Consider the following 19,364-nt stretch of genomic DNA (forward strand, 5'->3'; position numbering starts at 1 on the left):
CTGCATGGTTTGTCCAGTTCCAGTGATAATTTAAGCAGCCCAGGCTATGTCCCCCATTAAATCCATCATTTCAGCCTCCCAAAACCTTCTACCAGAAAAGTGTACAGCAGCAAGTGAAAAAGGTTTTCGATCTGGGGTAGGAGCAGGAATCTGGATCCCTTTTCTGCTTCGGTTTCAGATATACTTTTTTTTGTTGCCCTCACTTTTCCAAGAGGGAGCAAGTTTTTTCTACTATTAAGCTTCAGTTGGCAGTGATTTCTAATTTTCACGAGAGCTCCGAATTTACCTTTTCATCTAGGCTTTGTAAGGCATTTATGAAAGGGGTGTTTTTGCTCTGTCCTCCAATTAAGGACCCTTCGCCCCCTTGGACCTCACATTGGTTCTACAGTCTCTGACTAGGAGTCTCTTTGAACCTGACAGTTCCTGTGATCTCAAGTTTCTGTCTTGGAAGACGGCCCTTCTGGTCACTATCACTTTAGCTAGTAGGGTTTCAGAATTCCAAGTTCTTTCCATTACTTCTGCTTATGTAACCTTTCACAAGGACAGTCTCCCTCCGAGAACGAATCCCTCCTTCTTACCCAAGGTTGCTTCCGAGTCGACCATCAGTCAAGGCATTCAGCTTCCAGTATTCCTCCCCTGCTATTCCAACAGAGGGGAGTATATTCTTCATACCTTGAATGTTTACCAACAGCTTTGGTTCTACTTACATAGGACTGAAGATTTTCATAAGTTAGAGCAGCTTTTTGTGGCCTTTTCTGATAACAGATGTGGCCTTTCAGTCTCTAAGGTCACTATTTCTAAATCTATATCTAGCTGTATCTCTATGGTCTACAATCTGAACCACCTGGAAGTTCCAGGTCTTGTTAGGGCCCATTCTACTAGATCTGTGGTGACTTCTTCAGCTTTTGTAGCAAACCTTTCTGTTGATAACTGTACTGCTGCCTGTTGGTCTAATCCTCACACCTTTGTATCCCATTATAAGGTGGATTTAATTTCTAGGAGTTGGACTTTTTTTGGCTCCACAGTGCTCTGGCATGTCCTTTCTGAAGCCTCCCAGGATGTATGCTAGCTGGGGACTCTGACCCTGTGGTGATGAATGAAGACATTGATAACATCAGATAGTTATGTACTTACCCTAACTTGGCATCTGTGTTATCCTATGTCTTCATTCACCACATTTTCCACTCGCCATACCCCACCTGGTTTGGTCATGGAGGAAGTTGGAAGGTATTTCTCTCTACCTTGGTATGGGTAGCTCAGGATTATGGTAGCAAACTCGATCTGGGGAATAGAGGGCAGCAGGGCATTATGGGAGAGGGAGGAGCCAGAGCCTTGGATTCATCTGTTGAATACTGCTGACTCTGATCCAATGTCGGATCCAAGATCCTGTGGTTATGAATGAAGACATAGGATAACACAGATGCTAAGTTATGGTAAGTACATAACTCTCTCTTTATTTGCATTATGAAGAAAGTGGACCTTTTATTATTATCCTGGCAGGCAACTAGATTCAAAGTATTGAATTGAGGTGCGCAGCCAGTAAATATGGTGGAGACTCTGGTGGTTGTGGATTAACTAAAAATAATTGTGACCACTAAATAAGGGGTGGTGTGTGCTGACTGTAGATGAAGAGGAAAAATATATCATTAGCTCTGTGTAAAGTCTGACTTTATTTGTGTGAAATAGGTTTAGACTGTTTACTGTCTGGACTTGGACTCCAATCTGTACCTCATAAAATCTCTGATCCTATAATAAGTCATTGAAGATTGCTGTCAGTAAATGGGGGGTGACTGTGGATGAAAAGCAACTTCACATTTGTTTTAAGTCTGGCTTTTCTGGATTAGTTGTTTTTTGTATGAAATATATATTCTCTGCTAGCTTTTGTGTGAAACAAAATTCAGACTGTCCCTAAATCTCACAGAATGTCCTTGACTTTGCCTTGTATATATATGTATATATATATATATTTTTTTGCCTCGTACATCTTTTCTAGAAAATCATTGAGGATTGCAGTGCGTAAATAAAGGGTGGGGGACTGGCTGTGGCGGAAAGCAACCTACCGTCTCACTACTGGGTAGATAGCGTGACTTAAAGAACTTTATATCAAATTGGAATATTCATTCTTTGGGTTCAGTGAATGTAGATACTTTAAGCTGAACCTGAATACAATGGACATGCCTGACTTTACACATTTTTATTAAGTTTGGCATCAAATTTGTGGTTTTCTTGCAAAATATTGAGGATTGCACTCGCTTACATGATGGCAGGTATTTGTCTTTGAACAGTTTATACACTTATAGGTTCATAGGTAGGTACTAGGCTATCGGCCCAAGGGCCTATGTAAGCCTAGCCAGCAAGGTACCATAGCTTACGCCACCCAAGAAAGTTATTGTACTTGTAAAAATGAATGACAGATTTAACTCTTAAATACAAAAGAGCACTATTTAAATATGTGTTTGTGATGTAGATGGGGTGCTTTATGCCAGATTCTTTTGTTATACGTTTTGAGAGTGTATTTTTGTATCACAACCAGATGAGGGGCCCACAACAGAGTGGCTATAACTACAGAGTAGGGACCGTGGGTAATTGTTGATGAGAGTAGAGTAGCCACTGATGGTTTGATCCATTAATCATCTGGCTTTGCAGGATAATATGTTGTTGTTCTTATTTCGGCTTCTCCCGGTTAGGGGTCGCCACAGTGGAACTCCGGTCCGCTAATGATTGGCAGTAGATTTTTACGGTGCCGAGGTGCCAGCTCGACACTCAACATTCAACGAAGGCACTCCCATTCTACGCATGTCTTTCGAATGCCACTCGACCGCGGGAAGGACATGCAGACTCCACACAGAGGGCGATCCAGCCGAGAATCGAACGGGAGAACCTCTTGCTGTGAGGCTACAATGCTACCGCTGCACCACTGTGGCTTCTCTTTGCAGGATAATATGGATGTGTGTGAAATAAGTCAAGTACTTGTGGCTATTACTCATGGGGAATAAAGCTGAAATTGTATAGCTCTCGTGTCCATATTTCACAAAATGGCACTGATTTATATCCTATTTTTGATCTGTTCTTCATCAGATTGATGGTTTGGGAAGTCGCTGCAAATCACAGCATATGTCATTGATGAAGTAAAGATGGACATTGGAGTTTGATACTTTTGATCCTTCAGAAAATGTATGTTAATACAAAAGCTGTTTTTCCTGCCAAGTTTTTAAGTATATGCAAGATATGTGCCTCTGATGCTGGGTCTGGGTCCATCATTATATTCTTGCTTTGTACATGCATATTGTACTATGAGGTTGTGTGTTAGTATTTGTATCACTACACGAATAAAACAAGTGTAAGTAAGACTTTTTAAGTTTTATACTGTTTTAAGTGTACTACAACTGTTATTGTTTTTTTTTTAGTTGCACCGTTATTATTGCTTGTTGAGATCATTGAAAACGTGTGATTGGTTATGTAAGGAATGAAATGTCATTATTCTGAAGGCCTGTGTGTTATGCTTGACAGCGCTTAATCTTTGTACCTTTATATTAAATTGTTTGACATTTGGCGGTGTCTACCCTTTTTTGTTTTGTTCGAGTAGTGTTTCATTTTACTTTACATTTATTACACTGCTCAGAGGCATTTTGGTATAGTTTGTTTTTCATTCAGTCAGACTAGGTGCACACAGCTGACTGACTATAACTAGTGGGTAGGAGTGGGGTTTGTCTGTGGATGAAAGTAACTTAAACTCGTGCTCAGTTTTAAGCCATCTAACTTTGCCAAATGTGTGTGTGTTTGTGCCTTATAAGTCTGACTGTGGTTGTGTGAAACAAGCTTGAAATATATTTAGTAATTGCAGTCATTGTCTAAGGTGTGCACAGTTAACACTGAGGGTGTATCTGCTGAGAATGGGGCTGTCAGTGAATGAAAATGGTCTGCCTGTCCATCAGTCATGATCAAGGTAAACCATCATTATTAGTCCGGCTTTGCTTGAGTAGTGGTCATTTTAGTAAAGCAAGAAAATGAAAAATGTTAATTTTGTGTGTGTGCATAATTCATGGTTTAAAAAACGCTCAGGGTCCATAGTACACTTCATCTGTCAGTAATGAAGATAAATGAATGAGGGGCTTATAGGTTATTTTATACAAATTTTGGTGTAGTTGCTAAGTAAATGCCTGTCCCACAATAAGCACAGTGCAGTCCTACCTCTAGATTGCCATTGTGGGTGTTATGGCAGAATAAACTTATTGCTGCAAGCAATATGAATTAAAGATTTACAGATTGTCCACTTGCTGTCAGAAGGGGTCTAGAAAATGTAATTTTCAATAGCCTTGTTTATAGAGGAGCAATGTCTGTAACACGTTCTTGTGTTGTGATGGTGGAGCTTTTGGAGACTGAAGTTAAATACAAAATTAGAATGGATGAGGGGTGAGTCATCTGAATTATAAGGTGTAGATACTTGAATCCAGGAGAGATACTGAACACGTGCTTAGTAAAAAGCAAGTGCAGTTACTCTCATCACAGCAACATGTAAATGTAGAGATTGAGCAGATGGTGATACACCTTGGAACTACACAGGATGAGTGGGCAATAGAAGTGACTAAAACTGTTTTGGTTTGGGATGAGTTTTATGAGAATATTTAAAGTGGAAAAACAGGTATCTCAAATCACTGAAAATGCAGTAAGCCAAAATGAAGCTTGACTTGAACATTTGGAAGACATTTGTTTTATTTCAGTAAATGATCAAACATCAAACTTCAGAGTTGTGTTAGAGGTACATTAGGGAGAGGATTTGGTGAGAAGGAAATGTATTCTAAGATAGCAGGAGATGTATTCTAAGGTAACATTACTCATGGTGAACAGTACCCAAACACTACATGGAGACTCCATCGATGAACATTTTGAGAATTAGTTTATCTGTGAATAAGATGGCTGTGCAACTTAGCCAGTTGTGTTTCACATTCCAAAAGCAAAATGCAAGGTAGACGGTGCATAAAAAGTGATTGTGATACAGTTTTACCTCCTTATGAATTAAATAGTTAGCAAGCACTGGAGTATAAAAGCATATGATAAATGTTGCTGGTGCTGATAATAAGAATCAGAGCTCCTGATAGCTGAAGGGATAGTGTCGGAACTGACTGCTGAAAAACATCAACAGCACTATTTTACATTTTTTTCAATAGCTTACCATTTTGCAAAATCAGAATTTAATGGAGTAGGCTAGATTATGTATCTTTGGCTGAGTTTGATATTAACATTGGAAAATGAGTGCTGTATGGCAGAGATGAAACAAAATGCAGATGAAATCTTGCTTTTAACAAGTAAAACAATTGTAGTAAAATCATGTTGATTTATAATGTGCAACTTCAATTTTTGCTAATTGTGTTTGTATTGTGCTTTCAGTTTGCATAGGTTGACAACATGGAAAACGAGAACAACAGTGGAAAGGTATTGGCACAGACTCCAGGTACTTGTGATACTCCTGTGGGACAGGAGCTTCCCACAAGTTCTAGAAGGCAGAAGCATCAGTACCAGGAAAGTAGTAGAGTGAGGAGGCAGAGACGTAGGGACCAATTAATGGCATGACCCAAGGGACAAGAGTCTTGTCAGGATTTACAGGTAAGGAACAGATGCAACTGCCTGACCTTGCATGTGCAGAACTTGGTGCTGATTATTAGAGCACAGAACATGCTTCATCATGTAGATACATGTAAGTCATGTATGTAACATTGAATACCAATGTGAGCTCTTTGCATTTTTATCATTCTGCATGTGAAGCATCAGTAGAGGCTGTCACGGTATGTGGAACTTGCCACTTGGACATTCCTGTAAACAATGGTTAGAATAATTAATGAATAAAGAAATGTACACGAGTTATGATGTAATAATTGAATTGTCCTGGGTCGAGGTTGACATACATTTACACAGCAGTTGTCAGAATGTGTTGAATGCAAACAAAGTATGGGCATGAAAACCTGTCGTCCACTTACAGTGATATCCAAAACTGCCATTAGCATGCCAAGTTGTTGTCATTACTACATGATGGCCAGCAGATGATGTGCGAGTGTCCTGGCTATTCTAGGATGTCAGTGTCCTTTATTCTTTAAAGTATGCTGAAATAACCATAACACTGTGTATATGTGTGCACACGTGTGTGTGCTTATATGGTTTTATGTGATCCTATAAAGTGTGCGCCATGCAAACAATTATTCACAACACCAGAGAAGAACAGGATTAGTCAGTGATACCATCTTTGTGATGAACAGTCAGTATAATCAGTTGACTTAAGTTGGGTTGTATTGTTTTGAAAGCCTTTAGTACAATACGGGGTCAGAAATACATGGAGAATAGTTAGAGAATGCAGTAGTAAAATGGTGTGTGTGTGTGTGTGTGTGTGTGTGTGTGTGTGTGTGTGTGTGTAGGTTTACTATTGCATCGTCAAACATGAAATGTATGAAAATGACATACCTGAATAACATTTCATCAAAAATTCTGTTTCCGACTGTCATGAGTGCTAAATCAACAATCCGAAACTGCAATACACTTCGAAGAAACATACTCTACTATTTCCTTGTCGTCCATAAAGTAGGATACATTGGCTCGTATTTATGACGTCGGCAGTGCGGTTTACGCCATTTATTAAAGGCATATGCATTTGAATGACAGTACGTTACTATACTGATAGATTAACACAGCAGGGTGAATATACTGTAAGTAATAATAAAGGAAAAGATGTTTAAATGCCATTTCACCATTTTGTCATAACTCCTGACCAGGAAATAAGTAGAAAAGTATGTTTTGTCATTAAAACCCTGTGCAGGTGGGTGTTTTATGCCATTATTAAATAACATGTAGTGTATATGGTAACATTTAATGTTTCCGAGTTGGAATTCTCATAATGTTACATTGTTAACTCTGCTGACTGTAGTAAGTCGATCGGATGAAAGCTATGGTTGAACACAACATTGACTGACGTTGTGTGAATGCTAAGCAAAGGGTGTAAGATATTTGCAGATTGTTATGTTAAGGCATCTGAGTGTGTGGCAATGTCATTTTAAAAAGTAGTATGTTACATGCAGGCATTTTTACTACTGCTCACTTAAAATTGTAAGTAGTACATATTATGTAGGATTAGATTAGTACTAGTTCAACTGAATCATGCTTAATTTGAGTAATGTTGCTAAACCGGAATGATATACTGAACAATATTATTTAATTTATTCCTTAATGTTGTTTTACTACGTCATTATGCCGTTATTTTGAGTAGAATATTGTTAGCTTTCAGTGTCATCCAAACAACAAAAACGCTGAGTGGTTTCCTTCAGTGCTTGCAATCGCAAAGTTTGTATAAACGCTGTATTCACCTACTTTTATTTAACCATTAGAATGACATATCAGTCTTTGTCTATCCATAGATTTATTAGTATATCTGATGTCTTGTTCAAAATGTTTGTGGTTAATCTTAATACTACTTTATATTACCAGTATAAGTTAATGTAATGGTGCTATATGCAAATAAAACAGACATAGGTAGCAGGAATAAGGACGTTGTAAAGCAATTGCTGTCTAAATTGTGTCCATATTTATAACATGTTATACAAATTTCATAGGAATAATGTTAATAATAGCAAGTATAACAATAAATAATATTATAACATAATGATATTCTCCAGGTAGGCATACTTGTATCATTTTCTGTTAATTATTACTATTTATTCTAGGTGTGTATAGACATGATGTCTACTCGATGTAATGGAATAGACTCTCCAGGTACAATTGGCACAGTATACAGTACTGTATTGTCTCAGTCTCAGAAAGGCCGGAAAATGTGTGTGGATTGCTACCAATATAACTTAAGAGAAATCTACTGATAGTAGGAACTACTGGTGTTGCACTAAAAAGAGTAGTGACAAATGTAAGGGGCATTGTGTCACAGAAGAGTCAGTTGAGGGAGAAAAGCTTGAGAGGAGTATGGCTCATTTTCATGGACCTGATAACATAAAACATGAGGAGAGGAAGGTATGCCAGGCTATTAAACGTTGAGCAGAGCAGACTTTGGAAAATCCGTGTAAAATAGTTAGTGAGGTGATGGCAAGTACATCTACTAATGTAGTTACAACTTTACTTAACACAGATGCACTAAAGCAGACTGTTCGTAGGGTAAGATGCAGAAATAGGATGGAAAGTATGTGTACACTGGAATCCCTAACAGAGTTGACTTCTGAAATGCTACCAATAAAAAAATGAGAATTTTATCGTTCATCATACAAACATTAGTAGCAATTCAAGTAATACTGTCATACTAACTACAGAGTGTAATTTGAGGATGCTTTGTATATCTGAATTCATTTTAGTAGACGGCACTTTTCCGATAAGTACTAGAGAGTGCAGACAAGTGTATTCAGTCCATTGCAGCCTCACAGGCACATCACCAGGAAAGGTTGTTCCTGTTGTATATGGCATACTGCCATCAAAGAATGAAGAGTGTTATGAGCAGTTCTGGAAAGCAGTCATACATTTATGCAGTGATTTTCAACTGATGTTTAAACCAACCATGATTTTGAAAAGGGTGCTGTTAATTGCATCTCTAGAAATTTCCCCTGAAAGTATGCTAAGGGTTGCTGGTTCCACCTTTGTCAGCTTGTCTGACGACAAATCCAGACACTTAGGTTAGCATAATTTTTTGGCACTGATACACAATTTGCATTACTTTGTAAGCAGATACCTGCATTAGCATTTATATCCCCTGACACAGCTGCATCTACTCTGGATGAAATATCAGCTGAAATGCCTGACACTGGGGAACAGTTATGTGACTTCTTTAGAAATAACTATATTCTAGGAAGACCAAGGAGGTATGGTATCAGGAATGTTACTTGTGAGAGACTGCCTCCATTGTTTGACATCTCATTCTGGAACCATTGGGATACATGCTTACGTGGCTATCCTCGTAGTAATACGGTGGAGGGATGGCACCATCGCTTAAGTAGCCTAGTAGGGCGCAAACAGTTATTTGTAATGTATGTTCTACACACCATACGCTTGGAGCAGTATCATTTAGAAGAGGAGCAGTATCATTTAGAAGATATCAAAACTCGCTTACTTTCATATGTTCCATCCTCACCTAAAAGGATAAGATTAACTGACAAGGAGAATAACTTCCTGAGACTTTTACAGCGTAGAGATGTTTACTTCTCATGGACTAGCTAAACTAGTGGCTATGCACTGTTCATTCTAAAACATAGATGCGTACACTGTGCATGGTTACAAGATATGAATTTTTTTACAGTTATCTGTGATGCAAGGGTAATCTTGAGATATGTACATTGCACATAACGTAGACTATGACGTGCACTCATTATCTTTCGTGTTGGTTACACACTGGTGATTTCTATATATATATGTGAAATGTGGATATGACATGACAGGATAGCTCCGTCGGAATTAAAAATTCACGGTATACATGGAAGTTTGATGTCTTCATCATTTAAGTTTTATTATCCTTTACGTTGAACTGTGGATCGTTATTATTTCACAGACATGACTTCTTGCTAACCGGATTGTGTGAGGGATATTCGCACTTGGTTTTGCATACGGTGGAAAATGTGGAAAAAAACTTTGAAAAAGTAGAACAAATTATGAATTTCGACTTTTTGAACACTTTTTATTCTTTGAATTTCAATAAAATCGATGATATGATAGCTTTACGTTCTGACTTTCAAACACTTGATAGTAAACCGTGTGTGTGTGTGTGTGTGTGTAATATATGTGTGTGTGTAAAATATGGATTCACTTTCAAAGCTCGGAATACTGCAATGTCAAAGTTCCGTATCTCAAGATGAAAATATCAGAAGTGAGCATCACAAACCACTGAAATTGTCCCAGAGCAAGTAAACACTTGCCTAAAACTACATACTGTACCATTGTAAACCCACCTAGTGGGGGAGGCTGCACCCCCAACACCCCCCAACTGTATATGCCAACTCCAGGATTGCACTACAGTGGGGAAAAGGGCATATATCCCCACGATGGGCAAGTGTTAACTTGTCCTGGGGTTTCCTTGGTTCATAATTTTCATTTCAATTTTTTTCGTCTCAAGATACTGAAATGCAGCATTTCAGTATTTCGAGCTTCGAAAGTGAAGCCATGTATGTATATACACACATGCATTTGTATACGAGGTGTCTGTTTACATCAAAAATATACTTCAAGGCTCCATGTTCAAATCACCATAGGTAAAATCCAATACCACTTCCTTGCAAGCTATAGGTCCCCCTCTATGACCTAGGAAACCCATACCATGTATTTAAACTCATTAGAAACACTAACTATCCAACCCAATACCATATTTATGGGTGACTTTAATTACCCCACTATTAACTGTGAATCCTATATGACATCAAACATACACGCACAGAGATTTCCTGGATTTTGTAAACACAAGCTCCCTGTACCAGATGGTCAGCACACCAACCAGGGTTGCAGCCATACTGGATCTGGTCCTCACCGATATGGGAGAGTGCTGCACGCATCCTACTATAATGCCTTCCCTGGTAAGGTTAGACCACACAGTGGTCTCCTTTGAAGTAAAAATAAAACCTGGACCCCCAGCTAAACTGGGAATATTCAAGAACTATTCTAAGGCTAACCTTCTGCTATTAAGTGAGAACCTGGCAAAATTTCAAGTCCCTATAAACCCTGAGAACACTTCTGCCTATGCAGAACTGTTCACAGAAACCCTGTCCAAGCACATTAATAGCTGGATAGATGCAACTGAACCCACCAAGAAGAAGTAGAGAACTAACTCAAAAAACAAACCACCCTGGTGGAATCACGAAATCAGTTGATGTGTAACAGGAAGAAGAAAATCATGGCAAAAATTAGGGGATGCAGCACCCAGCAGGATAAAAGCACTCTCATTAAACTGAACAAACAACTCAGAGGACAAATAAAGTTTACCAAAGCCAAATTTGAGGTAAAAGTTTGGCCTCCCAGTCCAATGGCAACCACAAAGCAGTCTTTATCTATGTCCACAGTCTCAAAGGCAATACACAATTGTGTGTAGAGCTCATTGTAAATGAAGCCACCTATACTGAGCCAGAAGATATAGCAAACCTCCTGGCTGATAAATTCAGCCCTAACTTTACTCCTCTCTCCCCCTCTACCTTCACTCAGGAAATATCATCAAATATAACTCTCCCTACTATCACTAGGGAGCAGGTTCTTAATGCTCTCTCTAAGACCAAGAACACTGCATTAGTGGGTCCAGACAATATCCCAGGATGCCTTTTAAATAGCATGAAACTTGACTTATCAGGGCCTTTGGAATTACTGTTCAACTGTAGCCTCCAAACAGGCTTCGTGCCTCATGAATGAAGAAAGGCAACAGTCATTCCTCTGCACAAAGATGGACCATCTACAGACCCTGGAAACTAAAGACCCATAAGTCTCACTAGTCTTATATGTAAAGCCATGGAAAGAATAATCATGGAGATGATCAGCAGAGATGTAGTAAATCTCCAGACACAGGACCCAACCCATTTGTGTTTCATAAAGGGCAGATCATGCCTACTCAACCTGGTGGACTTCCTTGAGAAGGTCACCAAAGCAATGGATGAGGTCAAAATTGTTCACACTGCCTACCTTGACCTAGCCGAGGCATTTGACATAGTACCTAGAGGTTAGGTACAAACCCGTATGTCACCCTGTGGATAGCCAACTGGCTCACAGACAGGACCTAGGAAGTTAGAATTGGGAGTCCACCTCTACAAAGAGGCCAGTCACAAGTGGAGTCCCTCAGGGATCAGTCCTTGGACTGCTCCTTTTTGGCATTTACTTCTCAGAAGTCAAGGCCAATGTTGGTGGTCTATTACTCTATGACTAAATTTGCAGATGATTGCAAATTAGGAGCTGTCATTGAATCTCACACTGACACAAATGTTCTCCAGGAGGGGCTGACACAGACAATCAACTGGTGCCAGAGTCATGGACTCAAACTAAATGCCAAGAAATGCAGAATAGTTACCAGGGATGGATGACTTCCCAAAGGATACTGTCATATTGACGACACACCCCTTAGAGTTGACCTGTTGGGACTTCGGGACACTCACAGATAGTAATCTAGCCTTTGATCATCACATGTCTGCAGTGGTGAGGAAATCATGCTATGTTGTGCAACTTGTAAACAAAGTTATGGCATCTAAGTCCAAGGAAATCATTGTTCCACTGTATTTGGCATTCATCAGACTTATCATTGAGTACAGTGCCCCTTTTGGTATGTACCTAACCAGGCATATCCAACAACTGGATTGTCCACAGAGGTTCCTCACTAAAATAATACAGGGCATAAGTAATATGTCCTATGCACACCGCCTCAAGGCCCTACCCTGTATTCTGTCTCCTACAGGCTTTTGAGGGGAGATCTATGCCTGGCATACAGGGCATTGTCAGAACCCACGCTGACGGACCTCTTGCATATCCACAAAACAAACAGTACCAGAATGACCAGTTCTAAAGACAAACCGTGCCTGCGATATAAATAGGACCTGCTGGAGAGATAGGTATGTATCCCAGAGACTACACCATCAATGGAACAGGCTCCCCATCCATGTGAAGCAGAGTTCCTCCCTAATCCAATTCAAGTGCAACTTGGACAGTTGGATGGGAAACTGGAAATTCATCCCTTTTTTGGCACCTATGTCTCTGATGCAGACCGGTAACCTGTAAATGGTTCATTTCCCAGGCCCATGCTTACACTTAACAAGGGTATCCGAGCTCGTCAGTGATTTAGGATGCATGGCTAGGTGTCTGTGTGTGTGTGTGCGCGTCTGTGTATTCTGTAGAGGTTGGGTCTGTGTGGCAAGTCCTAGCCATGAAAAAGCTTTTTCCCTGTTTTATTTGTAATGGGATAGATATACTGCTACCATCCTGGTTATTTCTTGAAGACTGGGTTGGTTCCCTGAATAGCTGTTTAACTTTTAAAATTACGCTATGGCCTCTTTTCATATTTTGAATAGCAAGTGGCTGAACATCAAAGAAGCCCTATCAGCAACAGTTAGCCAGTGGAGTGTGAGAGTGTGACAGTGTGTGTGTGTGTGTGTGTGTGTGTGTGTGTGTGTGTGTGTGTGTGTGTGTGTGTGTGTGTGTGTGCGAGAGTGTGAGTGTGTGCGTGCGAGAGTGTGAGTGTGTGCGTGCGAGAGTGTGAGTGTGTGCGTGCGAGAGTGTGTGCGTGCGAGAGTGTGTGTGCGTGCGAGAGTGTGTGCGTGCGAGAGTGTGTGCGTGCGAGAGTGTGAGTGTGTGCGTGCGAGAGTGTGAGTGTGCGAGAGTGAGTGTGCGTGAATGTGTGTTTTTTTGGGAGGGTTAATAATATGGATCGGAAATTTTATTTTCAGCAATTGGAGTCCTTTGAGTACTATAGGATGGTTATAGAGATAGTAAGGGTAATCCATATTCAAGTTTAGGTTGGAGTACGTTTTTAGCAGTGGCTTATCTGGCCCTGGCATTAGTAGATAGAAGATTTTGTAAGAAAGCTTGATTTGAGATAGTAGCATAGTAGAAATATTGTCCTTGTGGGTTGAGAAAATGAAAGGTGGCTCAAGTGTCACTTCTGAGTATTTGATTTCTGTGTTAAGTAAAATGTTAGGTATGTTGGATGCTTTTTGTGGTGAGGCAGATAGCATTTAATTTGCTTTATTGGAAAGAACAGAAGTTTGTTCATAGCTGACTATTGACATAGTTTACGGAAAGGTTTGTAGTTGTGATAGACTGATTTGTTGTCTTGTAAGAGTAATGTGTCTTCTGCATATAGCTGGAGATCAAATATTGGTAGATCTTCGGTTATGTCATAGATGAAAATGAATTGAGACAGAGGGTCTAGACCCAGTGCTTTTAACACACTTGTATTGAAAGGTCCACTTTCACAGTTTTGATTTCCTGCATAAATTTGAAGAGATCTTTCTGTAAAGTAATTTTGAAACCATGTGATAGTGTTGTCTCCAAAGATATGCATTTTGAGTGTTTGCAATATTATATTATAGCACAGCAATCTCAAAAGCATGAGTCGTGTCAATGGAAATTCCTGCTGTAAGCAGTTAATCATGCATGTTTCACTCAGTATTAGTGGGTGAAATTACTGTAGTTGTGGTGTTGCAGGGTTTGTGAAAGCCATGATGGCAAAATGACAATAGGCCATAGCTGTTGCGATTGTGTGTATGTATGTGTGTGTGTATATGTGTGTGTATATATATATATATATATGTATATGTATATATATATATATATATATTAAATGTGTGTGTGTGCATATATATTTACATACACATGCATAAACACACACACACACACGTGTGATAAAATGTGTATGATAGATGTAGATATATTTGGGAGGACTCCATATAGTTGAATGCTCGTAATAGCAAAGTTTTATAATGCTGGCGTAAACCATCAGATAATATGATAGAATGCTGACATTACTTCATGGTAAAGTAAGAAGTAGGAATTTCACCTTTCCCCGCTGTTGCGTAGTCTCTTGAGATGGTGTATATAATCAGCAGGAACTGTGGGTGTCTTGTCCCCTTGCAAAAAGTTTGTCCTCTGGGATTAATGTTTTGACATTTGATATTTTGTTTAGTTAATGTTTTGAAGTACACACATCTTGTCCTATGACAGATGTAAATGATTACAGTACATGTCCTCCACAACACTGGCTAATACAAATTTTTCCCACAAGTAGGCTTCACCATCTCATCTTTATTTTTGAAGTCTGAAATTATGTGCTTGCACATTACAAAAAGTACAGTTGTACAGGTTAACGTAGAAGTCTAGATGTTCAAAAAGACCACTGTTGCAGTGGCCGTAACAATATGTGACGTATCTTGCCATAGATATCTGACAGTACAGCAAGTATGCAAAGCTTTAATCTCCTTCCTTGTGTACCATATGACTGCCCATAGCAAGGGATTATATGCTTGTATGAGGGATATACAAGTTTTCCAAAAATCTTAGGTTTGCGGTGCAAAACTGAGTTCTAAGCTTAAAGCTTTAATGAAATAGTGGCAAATCAAGTAAAGCAAAGAATTGTCATGTCAGAAGAGCAAACTTAAGCAGCATACCGTGCCATGGCCAGTGAAATGCAAGAAAAAAGAGGAATAGTGTGGGGGGGGATGTCAGTATTGCGAGAATGATTAAAAATGTTGCTAGATTCTTCATTTATATCAGTATTACAGTATCCATAAACATATGGGGTAATTGCCAAAACCGCTACTGCTGCAGTTTGAGGAGATATGCATAGGTACATAACCAAAAGTTTGCTGTCTACTATGGTCCTCAAATAATTTGATGAGAGAAGAAAATTTATTCAGGGAGTTTCTTTGGATTTTAAAAGCCCCTTCTATAAAGCTGTCGTATCCGATTTTCCTTTTATAGGTTCATAGGTTCATAAAAGGTTACTAGGCTAAAGGCCCTAGAGCCCTATCCATATTTATCTCGAGTTGCCCTAATTGTCGATGGTTAAGTGAGTGAAGTTCGAACAGGTAAAGGTCTGTGACTTCCTCTGTCCAGGAGGGACATTGGTGCCACTCCAGGAGTGAATTTGTAGTCGCCCATCCATTGATCTAGGTTGTGTTTGAAGAGGGTCAGGGAGGTGCTCTGTTTCATGTGAATGGGAAGCTTGTTCCAGAGAAGTGGCAGTCTCTAGGAGATGTATCTCTTTCTCCAGCATGACCTGTTCATGTCAGAGGCTAGGTTTGATTTACATATGTGTAGCATTTCCATCAAGGCCAGCTGAGAGACTGCCCTGTAGGCAAGGCACAGGTCACCCTTTAGCAACCTGTTGGAGACAGAATACAGTGACAAGGCTTTCTTTCCGTGTAAGACTCGTTTTGTGTACCCTATAATTTCTTGGTGAGAAACTTTTGTGGTCGGTCCTATGGTTGCAAGTGTCTGGTGAGGTACATGGAAAAGAGAGCACTGTATTCAATTACTGGTCTGATGAGAGCAGAGTATAATGGAATTATAACATCCTTAGATCTATATGCGATGTCTTTACTTCTAAGATGTGTCACATAGATGGATTTCCTTATTACTGTGGATACGTGGTGAACAAAGTTCAAGTTGCTCTCAACCTAAGTACGCAGTTCATGTACCACTAGGGTCTATGTTAAATATTCGAACATCCAAAATGTCGAACGCTACATGGTCGAGAGCAAATATTCGACATTGTTCGAATATTAAATAAAAAAAAAAAGAAAGAAACAAGAAAAACACCCCCACCCCCACCCCCCTACTTAAATATATCAACTCCGAGACCGCACTTCAGTGCAGAAAAGGGAAATTCTCCCTATCTGCACCATATGATGCCATTGGAAGTCAATCTTCAAAGACTTGAAATTTCGAACATTTGGTCTCGACCATGTAACGTTCGAAATTTTAAGCGTCCGAAGAACTGACATAGACCGTACCACTAAGCAGTCCCTGCCTTGTCATGGCAAATGTAACAAAAAAGAGATGGCAGGAGGGGAATGACAAAACTCAGACCCTTTGCAAAAAGGGGCAATAGGTCATAAAAGACTATGCCATCATTCTGTCCACCTCCCTTTCTGCCCCTACTTCTCCAAGTCTGTCTCAGAACTGGCTCTCTACATCCCTGTTTGGAAATGGATGTTTAAGATGGTGCAGGAAGGTTACATTTGGCACTGGATACAAGTACCTCCTTTCAGGGGTATTGCTCCCCACCTTCCAAACAAAACTGAATTTCTTCTTTGTTTGTCGGCACTTAACGCTTGGTAGTAGTCATAGAACCAGTATGTTTTATTCCAGAATATTTCAGTTTACAAACAAAATGTGGAAATGCAGTTCGAAAACGGGTTGGTTGAACGTGTGTTCTACTAATGCCTGTAATGTCGAACTGAAAATGACTTCATATTAGCAAAAGTGAGTACACATTTGCTAATATGATGCAGACGTTTAGACTTGAGATTGTGATACAGTGTGGATCGGGAAATGTTCCCCTTTCCTCACTGTAGTGCGTTCTCTGGGAATGTATATATAATATGCGGGGGGGGGGGTTGCCCCCCCTGCAGAAACGTTAATGGTAACATGGACTTTTAACGTTGGAACTTCCAGTGTTTGAATGTCAATTGCCATGGTTACCATGTCTGACATTTTTGATTATCCAACTGGTAATACTGAATTAACAAGTCGGTAATTTTGTTAAACTGTTTTCTGTTTCACCGTTTTGATCCTAGAAAGGTTTTATGGAGACCAGTGCTAGATCTGTCCATTCTGTGTTTCTGAAAGTATCAAGATTCAGAATGCTTCCACTCAGAGTCTAATGTTCTTCGTGTTTCACTGTTGCAGTCATCACATTTGGGTTATCTGCTTGCAGGTAGCCCTCAGTCGGCCTGATTATCAAAGTCTTGGGTCCTGCGTCAGTTGCTATCTCATCTTCCGAGACGTCAGGAGTATAAAGCATTCAGCCTACACCGTTACATCAGTCTTTCTTGCCAAGTGATGCCCGAAGCAGAAGCAGTTCGCAAGAGCCGGTCGGCCGACACCTGAAATTTTCGTTTTAGAGTTTCAGAACCGAAGTCTTCAACTAAAGCTAAGTACCCTGTTGGGGAAACTTTTTCTTGCTCTAAACTGATGTCAGTAAAAGTCAATAATTATATTTCTTGTGGAAAGCAAATACCTCATAAAGATTTCTATTCGTAATGTATTCCTTGCCTAGGCCCTGACCACAACATACCTCGCTGTCTGTTTTCTGCCTTATTTAAGCAATAAATTATTAGGCATCTGTATATTTACGCTTCTAAATATTTTGGTACTCTGTTCAATTATCCAGATATGTCTTCGGTAAGCCATCCGACTACCGATATTCCAAAAAAACGCAAAGATAAAGACAGAGACAGGCCGCCTAGGTCCAAAGCTGCCGACGACGCTTCTCCTAAGCTAGTTGCCAGTTCACCAGTACTCAAGTGAGGCGCTTTTGCAGCCCCTGATACCCGCTACTTTAGATTCGCAGGCCTCTACTGAGACCCATTTGGAATCTGGTATGCTGGGAGATGCTTCAACTGTGGAACCTGCGGATGTCTCTAACTTGGATGGATCCGGAGCTGCTGTGCAGGCACCGGCTTCTGAGGGTGCATTCAGGCCTACTGTCTTGCATATTAAACTGACGCCATCTTCTTCTTCAAGGCCTAAAACTCGAACTATGCCTAAAAAAACGACGCCCAGACTGCATGGTCAGGCCTCTATGCCTAAAAAACAAATGATAAGAATGGCTGAAGACCTTATTACTTTAATCAGGGGAAGCCAACCTTCCCCCTGTAAGAGACCTAGGACTGAATTTGCTTATGATACTTCTGACCAGGATTCTAAAATTTCTGTTTCCTCTGATGACCAGGATTTACCCTTATGTACCTATGAGGACTCTGAATCAGAGGACTCTATTCCCTCTGCCCCCCCCCCCCCCTGAGGATTTCTCTTTTGGTGAAACCTTGCATACTCTTAGGGGGCATTTTCGTTGGGAAAGCCAGGATTATTCTGATTCTAAAAAGAGGCTTAGTGATTTCTTACTGCTGCCCCAGCACAGGCCTTTAGCTATCCCTCCTGTACTAGACATTGTTGATGATTCCTTTTCGGAATCTAGCTTGACCCCTGACTCTTCACCTCCTGCTCCCAGAAAACCTGATAGATATTACAGGGTTCCTAATTCTCACAATTTCCTTTTTAAAAATCCTACTGCGGATACTGAGACCATTTCACAGGGACCCAAGGGCATTAAGGCTACTACTGCCAAAAATCCTACTCCCTCTGATAGAGACTCCAGAGTGCTGGATAGATGGGGTAAGAAGGTATATACTTCTGCAACCTTGGCCATTAGGGCCTTAAACTGCCAGTTTCATATGTTAAAGTATCAGCAGCATGTTATTGGATTGCTTAAACAGAAAATTATGTTGATTCCAGACTCTGCTGAAAATAAGGATTTACAGGATTTAATGCATTCCACTTAACAGGTTGGAAAACATACTTTGCGATGTGGTTTTGATTCACTAGAGGCATCTTGCAGGGCTGCTGTCACTGGGTCTGTACTTAGAAGGCATGCTTGGCTTAAGGAGCAATCCTTGCCAGATCATGTTAAAGCTAAATTACTGGATGCTTCCTTAAATCAGAACTGCCTGTTTGGCAACAAAGCAGAAGTTCTTAAAAAGATGGAGGAAAAAGCTAAATCTATGCAAACTGTTAAAGATTTCCTACAAGTACAGCCTCCAAGATTTAGTAGGCATTGGCCCTCTAAGAATTGGTCCTTTCCTGCCTCTTCCAGGCCTTCTCAGTCCAAACCCAGGCTTCAGTCCCAAGGTACGCACAGGACTAAGCATTGG

The 19,364-nt window shown here is 40.1% G+C and overlaps 1 long non-coding RNA gene across 1 annotated transcript in view; it reads left to right on the forward strand.

Annotated features, from left to right (window-relative positions):
* LOC122816882 overlaps nt 1–19,364 on the forward strand; it is a 111,349-nt gene that overhangs the window by 21,732 nt on the left and 70,253 nt on the right. The window contains exon 2 of the long non-coding RNA XR_006367115.1: nt 5,389–5,604. This is a non-coding gene — a long non-coding RNA (uncharacterized LOC122816882). The remainder of the gene's footprint in view (nt 1–5,388; nt 5,605–19,364) is intronic.

Source organism: Protopterus annectens, chromosome 12.part0, assembly GCF_019279795.1.
Source record: "Protopterus annectens isolate FY-2018-M chromosome 12.part0, PAN1.0, whole genome shotgun sequence".
NCBI lineage: Eukaryota > Metazoa > Chordata > Ceratodontiformes > Protopteridae > Protopterus > Protopterus annectens.